Source organism: Grampus griseus (genome assembly GCF_964374135.1).
Source record: "Grampus griseus genome assembly, chromosome: 6".
Classification (NCBI taxonomy): Eukaryota; Metazoa; Chordata; class Mammalia; order Artiodactyla; family Delphinidae; genus Grampus; species Grampus griseus.
Window position 1 is genome coordinate 28,320,004 of NC_139000.1, and position 20,354 is coordinate 28,340,357.

At 39.6% G+C, this 20,354-nt stretch overlaps 1 pseudogene across 1 annotated transcript; it reads right to left on the bottom strand.

Annotated features, from left to right (window-relative positions):
• Positions 1 to 966: 966 nt before the first annotated feature.
• On the bottom strand, positions 967 to 1,428 carry LOC309824502 (large ribosomal subunit protein uL24-like; annotated as a pseudogene). The gene has a single exon. The product of its transcript is annotated as a large ribosomal subunit protein uL24-like (transcript).
• Between the last annotated feature and the right edge of the window lie 18,926 nt (positions 1,429 to 20,354).

Consider the following 20,354-nt stretch of genomic DNA (forward strand, 5'->3'; position numbering starts at 1 on the left):
ATGCATGCCATAGAGGGGTGATTTATAAAGTTATTCAATTCAAGGGAAGCAGATGCTCAGAGCCTAACATGACTCAGGAAAGTCATAAACCTCTCCCCTTTTCACCCTGGGCCACCATATTGCACATCAAGAGACGCCATACACGTCATATTCTATGTACATGTAAAACAGTCAGGAGCCTCCAGGAGTCTTTTTCCTTATTGCTTTCTCATGAAATTTTAATATCACAGATATGCTGTGTGTCTTTTATGTACTGTACATATATCTGTGCTTCATACCTAAAAGAGTAAGATTTTTTGTTCCTTCCCTTACCTGCCCCCCATCAAAAAGAACACATTTTCACCCTCTTGGGAGTGATATCATCTGTGTTGAGAATGCTTGATGGGAAAGCATTGTCTATTCATGTTACAGGGGACATCTTTGCAGACCATAATGTGAATGGTTCTGCTGGAGGGGAGAAACCCAGATCCCCCATACCACTTCGAATCTCCGGAGAGATGAGACAATAATTAAGTGATCCTATGACAGGCAAATTTGATTTTGAGACATTTTAATTTCAGTCTCAAATATTAGGTTCTCTTAGTTGACATCTAAGTCACACCACAGGTACTGAGAAGAATTCCCACGTCTTCACAAGGCGGATGAAACTTTCCTGAAAGACTGTAGATCATCCATCCCACCGACTTTTGAATGTGTAGCAGACTTTAATGAAGGAGTAAGACTGCTGCTCGTCCTCAGACTTTCCCACTTAGGACAGCCCCCCCACTTCCTGATTCTGCATCTCAAGTACCTTCATGAAGATTCATTCATGTCATTATTCTGAACTGGCAAAGACGTTGCCATATCACTTTCCTTCTTAGTTTTCCTACGAAACTTTTTCATAGAAGAGATAAGTATAGAGATTTCTTTTTTTTTCTTTTTTTTTCATTTTAACAGTTTTTAATGAAAGTTGTATACAAGATTACTTCATTCCTGCATCTTCTCAATTGTTTCTTCCTTATATTTGCCCTTTTCCTTTCCTACTTGGCGAGATTTGACTTTACGTTCGAGGATCTTTTTGTGGTCTCTGTCCAGTTTTAGTCTGGTGATAACCACCTTGCTGGGTTGAATGCCCACATGTTGTGCCATTAGCCTTCTCCCGCTGCATTCGTTCAATGTAGATGACATACTTCTTCCTGTAAACTTGGACTACTTTGCCAATTTGCTGCCCTTTGTAGTGCCCTCGTACAACCTGAACTTCATCATCCTTCCGGATGGGCATGGATCGGACATTGTACTTCTGTCTCAGCTCTTTAGAAAGAGGGGAAGACATAATCTTCCTGTGAATGTGGGAAGGTGCATTGAAATGCCTTTTCTGGTTCTTGCTTCGGTCAGAAGTCAAAAGGGATTGAACTTCATTTTGGCTGCTAGCGCTTCAGCGATGGCCACAAAAGGGCGAGATTTATTTTCTTGCTGATGTGAATTGTCTCCCAAATACACAGAGATTAAAATGTGAGAGTGGTTATTGTTCATTACAGTTTTATTTATTTTATTTTTTTAATTAAAAAAACTTCTTATTGTAGTGAAGCATATAACATAAAAGTTTCCATTTTATCCATTTTAAGTGTACAAATCAGTGGCATTAATTGCATTCACAATGTTATGCAACTAATCATCACTATTTCCAAAATTTTTTCATCACCCCTAGCAAAAACTCTGACCATTAGGCAATAACTCCCCATTCCTCCCTCTTCCCATCTTTAGTAATCTCTATTCTACTTTCTGTGTCAATTAATTTGCCTATTCTAGACATTTCATATAAGTGGAATCATACAATATTTGCCCTGTTATGTCTGGCTTATTTCACTTTGAACAATGTTTTTAAGTTTTATCCACGTAGCAATATGTACAAGAACTTCATTCCTTTTTATAGCTGAATAATATTCCATTGTATATATATCCTGCATTTTGTTTATCCATGCGTCTGCTGATGGACACTTGGGTTGTTTTCATCTTTTGGCTACTGTGAACAATGTTGCAGTAAGCATTGACATACAAATACCTGAGTCCTGTTTTAAATTCTTTGACATATATACCTACAAATGCAATTGTTGAGTCAGGTGGTAATTCTACATTCAGGTTTTGAGAACTGTTTTCCACCATTTTATATTCCCACCAGCAATGTACCAGGAAACCAATTTCTCTACATTCTCACTAATACTGTACTCTCCTTTTTTTTTTTTATAACTATTCTACTGGTTGTGAAGTGATATCTCATTGTGGTTTTGATTTATATTTTTTCTGATGATTAATGATTTTGAGCATCTTTTTAAAAATTATGGTAAAAAACACATAACATGAGATATCCCCTCTTAACAAATTTTTAAGTGTACAGCATTAATGTTGTACATAAGCATAAGCACAATGTTGTACAGCAGAGCTCTAGAACTTTTTCATCCTGTGTGACTGATACTCTGTATCCATTGAACAGCAGCTTATTTCCTCCTTATAGTTTTAAATAACATTTTTTTCCATTACGGGGAGTCATGTATCATTATAGATATTTTAGTTAAAAATTGAAGAGGTTCTGTTTGGGATTGCTAGCCAGATTCTCTGTTTTGTTTTTTCTTCCCAGTTTTCAGGTATTGTTCTTTGTAATGCCAAACAACAGAAAAACACTTTCATTTTCTTTAATCGAATGATCTGTCTTGAGAATAAATTGGTTTTTCAAGGGCCTCTTCAAACATTAAGACTCAGTGGTCACATTCAAGTTTATTAAATATAAAGAAAATTCTCACATAGAACACAAATCTAGACTCTGAAACCTCTAAACCTCTGACCCTTGGAAGATGTCAGTGGACCAGGTTCAGGTGATAATCTAGAACCATGGCTGATATTTTCACCAGCCATTTTCCTCTTTGATATTAGCCAGAGACCTGGTCTACACCATACCCATCCTTTCTTGCCTCGATTTTTGTGACATTTGATTACTATAAGGTTGGGAGATTTTATTGCATAAAGTTTAAAGGACGTGTCCACACTGGAAAGGAACACAAAAGTACCCAAGAAACTCTCCACTTTAAAACATCCAGCATTTCGTACAGTGTAATTCCTTCCTTATCCCCTAAAGACAGTTCTGATTCTATCGCGCCAGGCCTTCAGTAACTTCAAACTGCTGTCAGCAAAAAGTAAAAATTCCGGGCTTCCCTGGTGGCGCAGTGGTTGGGAGTCCACTTGCCGATGCAGGGGATGCGGGTTTGTGCCCCGGTCCGGGAGGATCCCACATGCCGCGGAGCGGCTGGGCCCGTGGGCTGTGGCCGCTGGGCTTGCGCGTCCGGAGCCCGCGGCGGGAGAGGCCACAGCGGTGAAAGGCCCGCGTACCGCAAAAAAAAAAAAGTAAAAATTCCTTAGCATGACATACAAAGTCATCTCAGCCTCATCCTATCTACATTTATGAACTCATTCCAAGCAAGCCTTTCTCTTACTTCTCCTATGTTACTGGGCTTTTCTAAACTAGACCTTTTTATTTTCATTTCTCTGCGTGCTTGTCATTCCTTCTGTCTAGAAATTACTTCTCATGCTGACCACCAACAATTAACACCTGACACCTCCCTTAACAAGTGTTTACATAACTAATCACCCTTCTCTAATGCCCTCATGCTTTGCATGTATCTCCTTCACAGATCTTCTCCAATTTAATTGCAGTTATTTGTATGCAGGCTCGCTCCTGCTAACAGGCAGTCTCTTTTTAAGGGAATGGACAGTGCTAACTCGGTAAAGTGCTTGTGACACTATGCATTTATTTATTTATTAGGCTGAACTGTATAAAACTGCTGATATTTAACCATTTTGACCTACAAAAATGACAATACTTATATTAATAATGACCTACCTCATTCTAAAAATACCTCTCAAAATCCTGTCGAAAGTACGCTGAGACAGACAGTGTGCTCACCAAACATTGCATTTGAACCTCTATATTTCCTGGCTCCCTTGCTACTGGTTAGGGCCTTACAGCCAGGCCTGGTCAATAAAGCAACAAAAAGGTGAACAAAATTGTGTCCCTTGGTGGCTGAAACAGTGAAAATAGCATGTGCATCTTTCCAGGTGCTCTTCTCTTGCTGTAATGACCAAAGTGACTGCATGTTCCAGACAGTGCAGCTACAGATGGTAAAACTTTTTACCTTGGGCTGGTAACTGACACATGACACAAAGCCCTGCACCAACCTATAATGTACATAAGCAAGAAATAAACCATGGTTGTGTTAGGTCACTGGGATTTCAACTTTCATTTCTGGCTAATCTTACATACAAACAAATGAAACAAAATAGACAAGGAAATGAGGGAAAGGGACGTAAAGGTAGAGAAATAAAGACAGGACAAGATTAAACCCAAAGTTTAATAGAGGGATAGACTGGGAGTTTGGGATTGACATGTACACACTGCTATGTTTAAAATAGATAACCAACAAGGACCTACTGTATAGCACAGCGAACTAAAAAAAAAAAAAAAAGATTAAACCAGAAGTGCCAGCCATTACCTACAAGAGGTATGATACGTATTTGATTTGAGCTTCCTTGCGGTCCCCAAAAAAGAAGAAACACCATCTCTTGCAAAGTTCAATGTCTCCAAAAAATGAAAACTAACTTATAACAGTGCTTTAAATTCTGGATAGATATTGAATGAATGAACTTCTTACTATCGTTATTTATGTGTATACTATATATCAGGAAAATAGAGAATAGCAACATTAGCTCTGGAACAATGAAAAGAGTCTTTATCAGAGTGGGGCAGAGAAACCTCTCAACTGTGCTGAGCCTCGCCTAACACTAGATCAATTACTTTTCTATCTTCAGAGGTATTAACCTTGAATTGCCAATTAGCAAATGATTCTAAACAAAAGAATGCTGATGTTTTGATAAACCACTCACTTTGTGCATGCATCTTTAATATGTTCTTTTTAAAAATACCATTTTAGACAATGTTCAACTGCATGTTAACAAATCCACAACAAAGGATTTTACATTAAAATATTCTTAGCTCAGAGGTGAGAATAACACCTCCAATAACTTTGTGAGAATCATAGGTCACAGAGACTGACAGTAAGATATTACTAACTTTATTCTGCAAACTTTTGCTGAAACTAAGACAGTAATTATCTGAGTTGTTCTCTCTTCAGTTACACATTTCCAAATTAAGATATAAAGGCAAAATAGTTATGCACTAACAGTATGTGTTTGTATAAGCATTTGAACTAAAAGGCTTGTGAGATTATGGATCATTTTCATTATCTTCTTTATACTTTGCTTTTCTCAAAATATTTAGTAATAAGCTACATTATTTTTATAATCAGAGAAATGCATTTTTAAATATATAAAATTAAAACATTTTGGTGTTTTGATCCAGCCTGTTCTCAGTGCTATCTACCCACCTCTCTTCCTCATTCACAGCCTTGAACTTTAAAGACAGGGATTATAACACACTTGCCACTTATTACCCCCTTTACTACCTCTATCTTTCAAAGCTTGAGGACAGACACTCTTGTTATAAATAAGCTGGATAGGTCTATAAAATACGAACACCTCTTCATTCCTACTGGCAAAGTTCTTAGAGGAGACCACTCCTAGTTTACTTGTAGATACTCCTGCTTCAGCTAACGTGCCCCAGCCTCATCCTCAGCAATGCAATGTCCCTGTCTGTTTAATACAATCTGTTATCTCTTTGCTCAAAGCCAAAATCATTCAAACTCTCTCTATGCCCTTTTTATCCATTACTGAAGCTACACTATTCATTTCCAGAAATGCACCTCCAATTCTGTTACCCTCTTCAAAGCACATGGCATCTCTGCATGGCAGTCAACTTCTCATACAATGCTTTAACAAAGCAGAGAGAAGAATATGAGTCCTTTTTCATATTAGTTGATATAACATCTGGAACACCCATATTTTCATTTGGTGTTCAATAAGCAATTATAAAATCAGTCTATCAATAAATTATACCATATTACAATAATCTCTTGCTCTATCAGAAACTTAGGAAAATAAAAGGAACATCTCTGTTCAAACCATTAGACCCTCCATGTTTTGGGTAGACAACATTTGTGTGCATTTCACACACACACACACACACACACACACACACACACACACACACACACAAAATCCTCCAGGTAGGGCTGAGTAGCTCACCAAACAGTCCTCATTTTGTCCTCCTGAATCTCCAGTCTCAGTTTCTCCTGAAGTGTAGTATCACAAGTAATTTGTCTCTGATCCAAAGTAAAGTCTCTATACTTCCAAAGTTCAGGCCCTTTTGTTTCCATTACTCCTGAGAGCCAATTTATCGCTGCTACAAAGGAGCTACCTGGCTTTTCCCAGAAGAAATGCAAAAGACTACATCGTTAATACTTTGATAGAAAGAGCTGGCAGTATATTTAGTTCACACAACCTTCTGGAGGGCAGTTTTGTGATAAATACGATGTGTTAAACTTCTGCATAAACTATGACCACCAAATTTTACTTCTAGTAATTTATCCTAAAGAAATAATAGTGGATGTGTGCAAAGTTTGCTTAAAAAATGTTTATTATAAAATTATGATGTTTCTAGAAGAAAATATTAACAGCTTTTATTTCAAGATTAACAGCTTTTATTTCAAGGTAATATGCTTATGTCTTTTATTTTCTTCTTGATAGGTTTTAAAAATATATATGAGTGTTCCTATAATAAAACTGTAATCAGACATAAGAATTCCGTTTTCTGATCTGAAGATAGGCCTTGTCCACAGGCAATCAGCAGGACTGAGTGACTGATTCAAATAATTTCACCTTTCATGTAAGAGTTTTCCCTCCAGAATCAGAAGAAGGGTGTTGTCAACCCAAAATTCATTTAAGAAGTATTCTAAAGTAAAAGAAGGCCACTAACCCACACTGCTGTAACAAGCAGGTTTTTTTAGAAAGTCACTTCCCACTTGAACTGTCTGCATTGGGAACTAATTGGGTTTGATTTACTACGTGTCTCAACAGCCCTTCCAGCTCACAGGCTAAGCTGTTAGGTTTGCCTTGAAGTCAGTAAACCTTGGGTCCCTTTAGTTCTCAGTCTGGGCCTTGGGCATCATACAAGCATCATTTACCTTGATTGCCTCAGTCAGCGGCCTCTCCCTTTAACTCACTAGAGCTTCTGGGATATTTTCTTTTTATTCTCCACAATAAAATATCTTTCACAATTGAGATCTCAGAGCCTCAGATAAGAAACCAGTTAAGGTACCTTAGGCCATTTTTCTGTACCTTGAAAAGATATTATTGCTATGATCTATTGTTTTCTTTCAACAAAATTTCCTCTCTGAGATCCCTGTGTATCTCTTGGTGCCTCTGATTATTCCCGATTTTGAATAGCAGCATTATAAATTTAATACAATAGATATATACTGAGCCACTATTGCTTTGGAGACCATGTGTGTAAATTGAACTAGTACCCCAAATTTATAAAATGTTACCTTCTAAATATGAGGCCAATATTTTACTTTCAATATTTATTTTACATTAGAATTGCTACAATTCACTTAAGAGGCAACTTGGTAAGGAGGAAATAACCTATTAAACAGTTAAGTCATAGGTTGGATCCTGGGTCTGTGGGTTCTAGCGAGTCCCCATAGAAGAAACCCCTAGATGAACCATGTAACAGCTTGAAACGTCTCATTTCTGGGAAGGCTTGCGTGCTATGTATTTTAAGAGAAAAACATGCAAGACAGTAGTAGAACTACCACTTGAGGAACAGGCACCTGAGAATATCATAAGACATCACTTCTGAAAGTGCTCTCCAGCCATCCTTGGAGGCAAAGTCCTTGCTAGCTAACAAAGTGCTTTATGAATGCCAGAATGTTCAGCAAGACTGGTGGCTCCCTGGAAGTAACTGAGGTTGTAGCAATGGTTAGGACAACTTTGGAGCCTTGGGCTATAGCAACAAAGGTATTACGTGCAGGCCTTCATGGAAGACATACCTATGTGGTTGTTGACTGAGGTTCCCACAGACACTGAACAGAGTTCAAGGAGGCTGTAAAATCATGGAGGTGATATCACAGAGTTCGGCACACAGTAAGAAATCAGCATTCATTTTCCTTCCCTTCTCATTCTGAGATTACTTATGTCTAATATTTACTGTATAATCTACCAATAGCTTTTCTCTCTGAAGCCCCCAAGAAAAATATACTGCATCTTTCTCTAGAGTTATCAAAAAATCTTCTCTCAGCTGGATACCCTGTTATGTTTTGGGCTAAGAAGTGGGAAAAAATGGCCTTTGGAGTCAGAATACCTGAATTTTTCCTCTTTTACTGTTCTCTAAGTTGTAATGAATATCTGTGTTAGAGTATTTTTCTCTTATATGAAGAGAACATTGATTATACCAAAGCTCCTGAACCTTGCTCCATCCAAAATATAATGAGAGTAGCTACCTTGTGATTATTGCTGCCATTCTCATTTTTCAGATGAGGAAAATTTGGCTGTTAAAGGTAAAATACAACTGGACCAAGGTCACGTAGCTAATAGGCAACAGAGTTGGAATGTAAACTTCTGATTCTGAAGCTTATGCTCATATCCACTATGCCATACAGCTCCTCAGCAAAGATGGAAACTTATTCTCTTAGGGAACTATCAAATAATAAAGTCGACTGAACCAAAAGTCACCTTGCTCATTAAGAAGTACACACAATATAAAAATGATAAATCAGTTAACTTTTTTTTACAACCTCAGTGTTCCGTGAGAAAACTAAACTCATCAATCTTCCTCCCAACTAATCTTTTCAACATTAATAATTTCCTAAAGTAAATTATGAACTGGGAATTAATTTAATGAGCTTTTCTTCCTAATGACATAAGCCTCATATCATCGTAGTTTCCAAAGCAAATTGCCATTTAAGTTATCAAAAGATGTGGACTGCAGCCCTCTATGGAACTCAGAGTTAAAAACAGAATTTAATAATTAGAATTTATCATTGAAGTGGACACTTTTCATTCTCCAAAAAAAGAAAAAAATTAAGTATGTTACCATAGCCAGCAGCCTCATTTCCTTAGCAATTTAAGGATGTTTGTTTCTTGTAGTGTGTTACCTGCACCACAAAACACATGCTGTTAATATAAAATATGGCTTGTATACATTTTTAAATACACAATTATAATTTTCAATGAGCCCTGTACAAGAGGTATACTGCTTCATGTCATTTGCATAAAATGTCAGTCAAACTGACAGCTAGCTCACCCTTTTGCTGTCCTCGATGCAGAGCACAGAATGCTAAATCCCGCACTGCCATTAGTGATGACAATCAGAATAAAAATCAGTCACCCACTTTTAACTAAAAGAAGGAAAAATTTAATTACCTCTGATTTGTCAAATCATTTCACAGAGTAACGATACCATTAATAAACCATATTAGGCCCACAAAGGGACCAGAATTCCTACCATAACATTCATGGGCAAAGCCATTATATTTGAGGAAGAGGAGGATTAAATAAAAAGGTTTGGATACTTTTTAAGTATATTAGTACTTGAAAAGGATTAAATAACTTGAAGTATCATCTTTCCTGTACTATTTGTTCATTTGTATTTTAATACCCACTCTGGACAAGATGTTTTGATAATGGGAATGAGCGAAAAGTTTAAAAAATTGAGTTCTCTCTGTGCTTAGGGATGAGCAATTTACCAAAAGTTTATAGGAGAGGTGGAACTATGATGGTGAGGGATCTTGAAACATATGAGGAATGGTTGAGGAAACTGGATTTATTTAGCATCAAGAAGATTCAGCAGAGGACACGCTAGATGTTTTCATTTATTTAAAACTGTCATGTGGAGGTGGATTAATAAACAAAACAAAGGCAAATTGTTAGAAGACACAAGAAGGAGACTTCGTAAACATCAGAGTGGTGCATGACTGTCTGCTCAGGATACCGCTGGAAATATCCAAACATGAGTCGAGGCTGAGAACACTATGGGGGGAAAAGTATTGTACACAAGAAAAAACTAGGTAGATGGCCAGTAATGTTTCTTTCATTTCTTTCAAAACTAGGTAGATGGCCAGTAATGTTTCTTTCTTTCTCTCTGTCCTAGAGCTTAAAAAGACACAGACATGAAACTACCCAAGAATAATTTCAGAAGAATATGACAGAAATTAACAAATGCAAAAGAGAAAAATTCACACTGAGTGTGAAGTATTGTCACAGGCTGGGTTTCTCCAGAAGGTGACTGTAAGACTGAGTTTAGTTTGCTGAATGCTTATCAGGAGCTTTCCTGGGGACAATCCCTGTAGAAGGGACGAAAAGGAAATAGGATTGAGCAGAGAGAAAGGTCAAGCTAAGAATTAGGACCAGTGACAACCTTCACCTACTCCAAAAGTTTCTCCGGAGCTCGAATACCGCTTTAAGAGTTGTCCTGAGTTTGGCCAAGATGGCCAGGCCTCCATACAATTTTATCAGTCATTCACTGGATGTGATTCCCAAACCTTGAGCAAGGTCACTCCCTGCAGCTGAGGTCAACCCTGAAAGAGCGGACAGCTGAAGCCTGTCAGCCAGCAGCACTTCCAACAATTGGGGCCATAGTCCTGCACTGAAGGGAGATCCGGGGGACATATCATAGTGTCCGCCAAATCCACCCTTTGTGCAAATAGCATCCAATTTCTCGATAAACAATCTGTAAGCAACTTCCGTAGGATTCTAGCAGACCTCTCTTCTTAAATGAACTTTATAGCGGAGGAAAGTTAGCGGGACAAACTACAGCCCCTGCAGCGGAGCTCAGAGCCACAGCTGGTACTCATTGTCTCCCTCACAGCAGACCAGCACTCTCCATTCTAGAGGCACCATCGGTAGCAATATTAGCTCACTCAGAAGTGGTAAGTAAAAATCCATATTCTTGGGCACAAGCACGTACCCCTTTGCACTGTGTGCCTCTTGTGGTCAGGTCCTGTGAACCAGAAGAGTCAGGGATGCGGGGCTGCCGAGGCCGAGGGCACCCAGGTGTTTCTCATCCCAGGACTCCCATGCCGACCCTCAGCCCCCACTCTATCCCCGAGATCCTGCAAGACTGGGCTTCCTCTAGGAAGAGTGGTCGTGGCGGCAGCACCTCGGGCCCGATTCTGCCCTTCTCTGAGCCTCCCTGACACCTAGCGCGTCCTCTCCCTGCCCCTCCAGCAGGGCCCCTACTTACTCCCCGCTAAGCTACAAAGCGTACCATGAGGGCTCCTGTTTGCCTTCCTGGGAAGCGCCACACTCCACCGCATTGCCCCCACCAGGCCCTGGGCCCGGCCCTCAGGTGCCACTCGGGTTATTCATAAAAGGGGAACGTTTGCTGACGCGGAGGCTTGGGTGAAGGAGCCAGCTGCCCCATCGCGGTGTGCCGGCGGCAGGGCTGAGTCAAAAGGAAGAGCGGTGCTCAGACGCCATTCTGGGGAAGGCTCGAGAAGCAGGCAGCGACGGTCTCCTGGGACGAACTCAAGACCCCTCACAGCTGCTGGGAGGAGAAGCTGCCCCGAGGATGCTCTAAGCCCGTGCTGTTGGATTGCTGCGGCGGCATTTGCCCCTGCTAGAGGTAAGCCTGTGCCGCCGCCGGTACCCTGGGGCTTTGGCCCCCGGCGCACTGGGCAGCCTGGAAGGGGATGGACTCCCGTGCTTGCCTGTGCTGGTCTGTGCCGTGACCAGGTCTCAGAGGTTCCTGCCTTCGCACTCCCATGGGGACCAAGCCTTGTCCCTCTCACTTTGCCGGGCCCATGGGACGGCTGCCGTCGCAGTGTGACTCTGACCGTTGGGTCAGGGGGAGTTTGTTGTGGGGAAATCCCTTTGCCATGGTCTTCTGAGATTGCGCAGGTATGGGCGAGGGCAGGAGGGAGAGGCTCTGTGTAACACTGGTGGACTACGTGCGGCGTGTGCAACAGCGGACTAGCTCATGAGGGACCCGTGCTTGATTCTTGATAGAGCATTTTTATGTTAAAAAGGACTGTTACAGGGCCCACCTGACTTCAGGCGAGTCTGAGAGAACTGAGGTGACGATGTGCAGTTGCGGCTGTAGGGTCACTTGGTACCCCGTGGTCAGGTACTCCATCTCAGCGAGGGCGCACAGGGAATTGTTTTTCTGAAGATATTAAAGTCTCTGCTGCAGGTGGTATGGCCTTGCTCTATGGTTCTGGGTTGTGAGTATCCCATTGGGAGGTTGTCATAAATTCCACATGGTATCATTTCCCACAGCTGGTAATGCCACAGGGCCTGCCTGGTTTGTTTTAAGTAGCAAGGCTGCTTCCATTGTAGCCTGGCCTCGCTACAGAGCTTTTCCTCTTTGGGTCCCACTCAAAGCTTCCATGTCGTTTGGTGTACATGTCAGTACAGTGTTCCCGGTTATTGAATGCCCTTGGAATCTGAAGAGCCCTACCAGTCATCGTGCCTGTTTCTTTGTATTGGGAGGTGCAAGATGCAATAATTTGCTTTTACTTTGCAATGTCCTGGAATGCCCGTGCCCACTACAGATTCACTGATGTGGCCTACCCCTGAATTGTTAGGGTTTATCTCCCACTCTCTGGAGCACAGATACCTTAACAAGGTCTCTGATATGCTAGCCACTTCTCACTCATCTCGCCCAGATAGCATGCGGTCATTGATATAGTGGATCAGCATGGTATTTTGCAAGAAGTTAGACTAAACTCTAAATTTATACTGTTGCCTGTTATCTGAATTCAAACTATTTCTGATCCCCTATTCCGATAGTTATGGGAAAGCGTGCATTTGATAAATCAGTGGCTATATTCTGTGTACCTGGGGCTATTTTAATCTGCTCAAGCTAAGATATCCCACCTGGCATGGTAGTTGTAATTAGGGCTATTCCTTGGTTGAATTTGCCATAGTCTAATGCAATTTTCTAGAATCCATCTTGTTATTACAGGAGCCAGACTAGTGAAGAAAGTGTAAAACTGGCTGGAAACACCAACTCTGTATTCTGTAGGTTGTTGAGTGGCGTGCATCTCCATCAGTCAAATGGGACGTAGTATTAATTTTTTTTTTTTTTTTTTTTTTTTTTGCGGTACGCGGGCCTCTCACTGTTGCGGCCTCTCCCGTTGTGGAGCACAGGCTCCAGACGCGCAGGCTCAGCAGCCATGGCTCACCGGCCCAGCCACTCCGTGGCATGTGGGATCTTCCCGGACCGGGGCACGAACCCGTGTCCCCTGCATCGGCAGGCGGACTCTCAACCACTGCGCCACCAGGGAAGCCCTGTAGTATTAATTTTGACTTGCTGTGTTGGAAGGGAGTTTTACAGTATCAGAAGCTTCCCTTTAGAATTTCACACCATAACACCTTTTACCCCACAGGCCAAGCATCCATTGTAGGTGTTGTGCCATTACCAAGGATGCCTATTCTGACTACATTTGGGACCGGGAAAATGACTACTGGTGGGTTCAAGCACCCAGTGAATCCTTTGAGCCAGTTTTTATTTATTACCTGGCCTCTATATGCACCCACTTTGACAGATCATGATGACACTTTAGACTTCCAGGCATCAATTTAATTCAGACTCTTTACCCATCATTCCATAAAATGTTTGGCTATTTACCTTCCCCTAGGACACAATTTTCCTAGCACATAATTGGGTCTTCTTTGTTAATTTAGTCTGAAAATATTTGTCTTTTGGTGTGTTTATACTATTTTCACTCAATGTAATTATTGATATATTTGGGTTTTGGCTCACCATTTTCTTATTCTCTTCATCTTTTTTTTCTGTTTCTTGCCTGATTTGTGGATTATTTGAATATGTTTTAGTATTCCATTTTAATTTATGTGGCTTTTTGATTGTATGCCTTTATTTAGTTTTCATTAGTGATTGCTGTAGGGATTACACCTAATTTTTCAGTCTACTTAAAGTTAATATTTTACCTCTTCAAGTGAAATGTAGAATGCTTATGGCTATATAGGTGTCTTTACCCTACCTGCTTTATCTTGCAGTTGTCATGCATTATACATGACAGGAAGTTGTGGGGAGGGAATAGGACATGAACAATAAAGTAAGAAACTAAAGAAGAAAGACGAGGCAAGAAGGAGCAGTGAAAAAGTACCTAGCTTCTTAATGTTGATAAGTTCTACTAACAGAAAGACAAATTCAATTCTTAGGGATTTTTTTTGGAGAAGTTTTAAATGAAATTAAAGCTCGTGTTTTCATTCCTCCTATCAAATGTAAAATATCTACACTAAACGGGCTCCTTATTTCATTCATCAGTATGCTGCTTTTCAATTTTGGCCATGGCTAAGAAAGGCTTGGAGGCTGACAAGTTGGGATGGGGGTGGTGCTTTGGAGAAGATATATATGCTTAAGATCAGAAGACCCATCAAAAACCCCATCAGACAATTTTATAATTTTTGCTTCCAATAGTCATACGTTTTAAAGAACTAAAGAAGTTTATTTTGCATATTTATTTACTGTTTCGGTGTTTCTTCTTTTTGAAGTTCCAAGTTTCCCTCTAATGTCATCCTTCTGCCTACATAACTTCTTTCTTTTAGAAAAGGTCTCCTGGAGACAAATTCTCTTTGTTTTATTTCATCTTAAGATGTCCTTATTTATCCTTTATTTCTGAAGGCTATTTTATCTGGATATAAAATTCTGGGAAGATAAATTTTTCTCTTTGAACTTCAAAGACATTTTCCCACTATTTTACACCCCTCATGGTCTCTGGTGAGAAATTTGAGGTAATTCAAGTTGGCATTCCCCTATATGTGATATGTTGCTTTCCTCTGGCTAATTTCAAGATTCTTTTCCTCATTTTTAGTTTTTGTAGTGTGATTATGATGTATTGGGATGTAGTTTTCTTTGCATTTATCCTGGTTAGATGTCACCAAATTTCTTGTATCTGTTTAATTATATCTTTCACCAAATTTTGGAAATTTTAAGCCATTGTTTCTTTTCTTTCTTTTTTTTTTTTGTGGTACGCGGGCCCCTCACTGCTGTGGCCTCTCCCATTGCGGAGCACAGGCTCCGGACGCACAGGCTCAGCGGCCATGGCTCACGGGCCCAGCCGCTCTGCGGCATGTGGGATCTTCCCGGACCGGGGCACGAACCCGCGTCCCCTGCATCGGCAGGCGGACTCTCAACCACTGCGCCACCAGGGAAGCCCGCCATTGTTTCTTAAAATAAATTTTCTGCATTGATTTTTCTCTTCTGTCTTTCTGGGATTCCACTGATGTATATGTTAACTTTCCAATCTGAAAAAAGTTTCAGTTTGGAAAATTTCTGTCTTCAAGTTAATTCTTTCCTCTGTCATATCCATTATGCAAGTAAGCTATATGTGCTTTTTGTTAATTCCATTATTGTATTTTTCAGTTCTAAAATTTCCATTTTTTCCCTTCTTTATAGTTTCTACTTCTTTTTTGAGAACTTCTGTCTTCCCATTCATTTCAAGAATATTTTCCCTTCATGAGGAATGGTTATAATTTCTGCTTTAAATTGTTTGATAACTCCAGCATCTGAGTCATCTCAGGGTTAGCATTTGTGAATTTTCTAGCACCTGTGAGTTTTATTAAGATTTTACAGGTACTTGTATATCAAGTACTTTTCAGTTGTATCCAGAACTTTTTGAATATCATTGTTAAATTCTTCAGAGAATGTTGTTGGCATTTTGTTTTAGCAGCAACCAACCTCGTTAGTTTCAAATGCAAGTCTTAACCTGTATCTTGTGGGCTATAGTTTACATGTCAATGTAGTTTTCAAAGTTTATACAGTGCTATTTGTGCCAGTCTGGGAACTCATCAGCGGTTTAAACTCTAGTGTAACAGCACATCTCAGGTTAATTCCATGCTTATGCAGTTTAGAGGATAAGCCTGCAGCTTTATACACAGATTTAGGGATCCCTTACTACAGATCCTTCCTCTCTGTGATTTCCCCCATACTCTCTGACTTCCCCCATACTCTCTGACTTCAGGAGATCCTTTTTGCTGACCCTTTAGCCACGGGGCTGAAGTTTTAGTGTTCTGTTCTGTTATTCACTTCCTTTTATTGGGTCTACCTCAGCAGCAAACTGGTGAGAGAAGAAAGAGAAAGATAACCTGAATTTCCCCCCCACTCTTTGGACCACAGGAACTTCTTTTCTGAGTTCTTTTTATCAGAAAGAAGAATTTTATCTCATAGTTTTAGGTGCCTGAGTGGCCACAACTCCTATACTTGCTACGCAAGTGCAGCCTCCTGACTGGGGCTTGCATAGGGCTGGGCTGGGTGAGTTTTTTTAAAACTGGAGTTTCCTATGCAAATCAAAACCACAATGAGATATCTCACCTCACACTCCTAGGAATGCTGTTATTAAAAAGGCAAGAAATAACAAGTATTGGCGAGGACGTGGAGAAAAGGGAACCCTCATATACAGTTGATGGGAAGGTAAATTGATGCAGTCACTGGGGAAAACAGTATGGGGTTCCTCAAAAGAATTAAGAATAGAACTACCATACAATCTAGCAATTCCACTTCTGGGTATTTATTCGAAGAAAATGAAAACACTAATTCAAAAAGATATATGCACCCCTATGTTTATCACAGTGTTATTTACAATAGCCAAGATATGGGAACAACCTAAGTGCCCATCAATGGATGTGAACGGATAAGGAAGATATGGTATACGTTTATATGGTGGAACACTACTCAGCCATAGAAGATAAAATCTGGCCATTTGCAGCAATATGGATGGATCTTGAGGGTATTATATGAATGAAATAAGTCATAGAGAGAAAGATAGATACTGTATGATTTTGTTCATATGTGGAATATAAACAAAAAAACAAAAGTAAATAAAACATAACAAAAACAAACACATAGATACAGAGAACCGAGTACTAGTTCCCAGGGGTAGGGGCTGAGAGGAGAACGAAATGGGTAAAGGGGGAAAACTGTTTGTTGACAGATGGCAACTTACTTTTGGATGGTGAGCATGCTAGTGTATACAGAAGTCAAAATATAATGTTGTACACATGAAACTTATATAATGCTATAAACCAAAATTATCTCAATAAAAACAAACCCACCTCCCCACCTCCACCCCCAAAAAATTAAATTTCCTGTACAGCTATTCTATAGGGCTCCCTTTCCTCATTCTCTGGACAGAAAAAGAGAGAACTTCTTGGTGACTTTTCTCACACATTTGGGATGTCTTAAAACCTAAGATCATGGGAGTCATGGGAGAAGAAAAAAACAAAACAGGTGACTCAAAGCTGTATTAGTTATTCTTCATGTTTTTTATTTACCTCCCAAATCTGCTTGCTGTTATTTACTTTTGAGAGTTCTCAGTTAGTGCCTTTATGCATTTTGATGAGGGTTTTTAGTTTTGATAAGTTTGGGAGAAATAGGGCGGATTGTGTTTACTCCGTCTTGATGAGAATTCAAACCTCAAAAAACTGAAGTTTGAAAAATTTAGAAATAGATTAATGTGAACCTCACAAAAGAATGTTACGTATTACTAAGTCATTACTATTCTGATAAATTAGGGTCATGACATTTAAGAAACCTAAAAAATAACTGTAAGGAATATTCAATAGTTTTTTTTTCTTGTTAGGCCCTTTTTACTTGGCTGGATTTGAATTATCCTGTAGTTTCTCTTCTTCTCATGCATTAAATGATTTCATCACTCCTTGACATAATAAGGACTGGAAGTGGTTTGTTTGACAAATGATTCATTTGACCTACTTATGAATAAATGGAATTGTTTGACATTTCTACTACAAAGAGTAAAGGTCTTTTAATTTTTCTGTATTATTTTTCTTCTTCAGTGAAATGACTTCTTAAATGCTAAGAATTTTAGTCATTTTTGAGAATAAATTGCTTTATAGCAAAAATGGTTTTAACATCTACATATCATAGTAAATTACATAATAGCATCTACATGCTCTATGCACAACTTTAAAAATTTTAAATGCATTATAACAAGAAAGAACATTGGCTGTAAAACTACCCCTTGATGATGCACTAAATTCTAAATTGAATACTTTTCATAATAGAAAGGAACAACTTAACTTTTAATCATGGCCACACCTCCTATAATTTATACATTTTCAAATTAACATGAATATTTTAATCTTGATAATGAAATTTAAATTTAAAAAAATCTTTCTCTATTCCATCTCTTACTAACAATCATTCTAAACAAGTTACTTCATCTGTTGTTGCTGCAGCTTCTCTGCTATAAAATTGGAATAGCACCCACCACTTTACATGATTGTTGCTAGGATTCAATGAGGATACAATATCTGTGAAATTGACAGGCATAGTAATTTGTAGTTACTAATGGTTATAATGCGTTATTGCTTCTCCATACTACCACCATATCTTCTCATTATCAAACTCACCCACTGTCAATAGATGACATTTGTGCTATTTTTGGTGTCCCCAGCTGGACCAAGTATAACCCCTCTGATCCCATCATGTGGGTGCTCTTAGTAGAATCCTCGTGTGTTCTCCATTTAGAAGAATGTACTGGGTGAAAACGTTACTGTCAGTTTCTTAGTGACCAGTTGTTTTTAGGAAGGCTATCACGACAAGCTTGGTAATGGTGACATTACCAAGCTGAAATGAGCCAAAAAGACAACTGAATTATTTTCAGGAGTGCAAAGGGAATCATGCATTCAACATATATTTCCTGAACTCCAGCTGTATACCAAGAACTGGGCTGAGATCTAGAAATTAAAATGCAGAAAAAATTAAAATATACAGAAAAAATATGGAAAAAATATTAGAAATCCCTAAACTAGATTATAAGTCCTTTCAGGATAGGGATCTTGTTTCATTCATCTTAGTGCTCTCAGCATTTAGCAGACTTTCTGACATACAATAAAGTAATAAGTTAAATTTTTGAGTTAACTTTCATGGCGAATTTTTATTTCTAGGTAGCATCATCTTTAGCATACCCTGCACCACCCTTCTGATCTAAATTGAGTCCCCAGAGTCCCCAGGTATTCCTGTCACAACTTTCTGACAGGAAAGGAATGACAATGGAAATCTCTCCTTTCTTATTTCTGTTTCCTTATTGGTACACTAAGACAGGAGACAGACAGACACACAGCGGGGTTAAACACTATAGAAACCTCTTCTAAAGTAGTGCTTTACTTTTTAAAATCTATTTGTATATTTTTAGGGTCACACCCTTTCCACAAAATATAATCCCAATAGTAAAAACTGAAACTGTTTTGATAGACTCAGGACAGGATTTCAAAGCCTCTTGACTTCTCTCAACCCCACGGCAGTATATCTAAGGAACCCTGTGGAACCCAATTTGAAAACCATCCTTCTAAAGAGGTACCACTACTTGTCATATCAGATGCGAAGAGTGTCCTGTTGAACGGCGTCTGCACAATCTAGCTTTTCTTAAGTGCCTCCCATGTTCTTTTATGCAAAAATCTTGTCAGAACAACATATGATCATTACCCTGAGCAAAAAATCACAAATTCTATCCTTTGTTACATTTTCATTAAAATAGTAAGAGTCAGAGGCCTGCCGTATAACAAAGGAGTTCGTGATCCTATCTGTCCTGAAAGCAAACGTATTCCTAGCAGCTCCTACCAACTCTTGTGGATTATAGGGAGGGTCACAGCTCTGTGGAAGATTTGCTTAAGCCTCCCTCTTGATTATGGTTTCTCTAAGTATGTTTCAGTGAGATATGGTAAATCCTATTCTCTCTCCACTTCCTCGTTTTAATCCATACAGCTCAGAGTTCTCATCTCGAAGGGCTCCATAGGAACAAGTACAAGTAGAGGGAGCAGATTAAGCCCATTGTCTGAGGGAGTAGTGGGAAATAATTGAGTTTGAAATAAGAATGTGGATTAAAATATATTGCATATTCAAAGGGTTTTAAACTGCTGAGTAGAGCCTCCACTCTGCCCAACCAGGAAGCCTGGTCAGAGAGCCCAGGCAGACGAGGAGTCCATCTTACAGCCCTGCCCCTGCAGGAGACGCCAGAAGCCCTGCCCGGCCGTGGAGCATGAACCCGGCTGCACCTGAGCAGGGAGCCTGAACAGGCAGCCTTAGAGCCCAGCCTATGGTACCCCTTCAATGAGCATTTCTTCCACCACCACCAACCAATTAACTCACTTCTCTATGGACACTGACCTAATGTCCCACAGATTTAACTCAATTCTGACACTATCTACCTGGAGATAGCATTAGATTCCGCAGGTGAAGGGCTCAGTCCCAGATGACTGCCCCCACTTCAGATGCCAATCACAGGTTCAAGTCATTACCGCTGCTTCTGACTGGCTGGTTATAAATCAGAGGTCCCCACGACCCCCTCCATGGGTTTGATTAATTTGCCAGAGCAGCTCACAGAACTCAGGAAACCAGTGTACTTACTAGATTACTGGTTTTTTACAAGAGATATTAAAGGGTACAAATG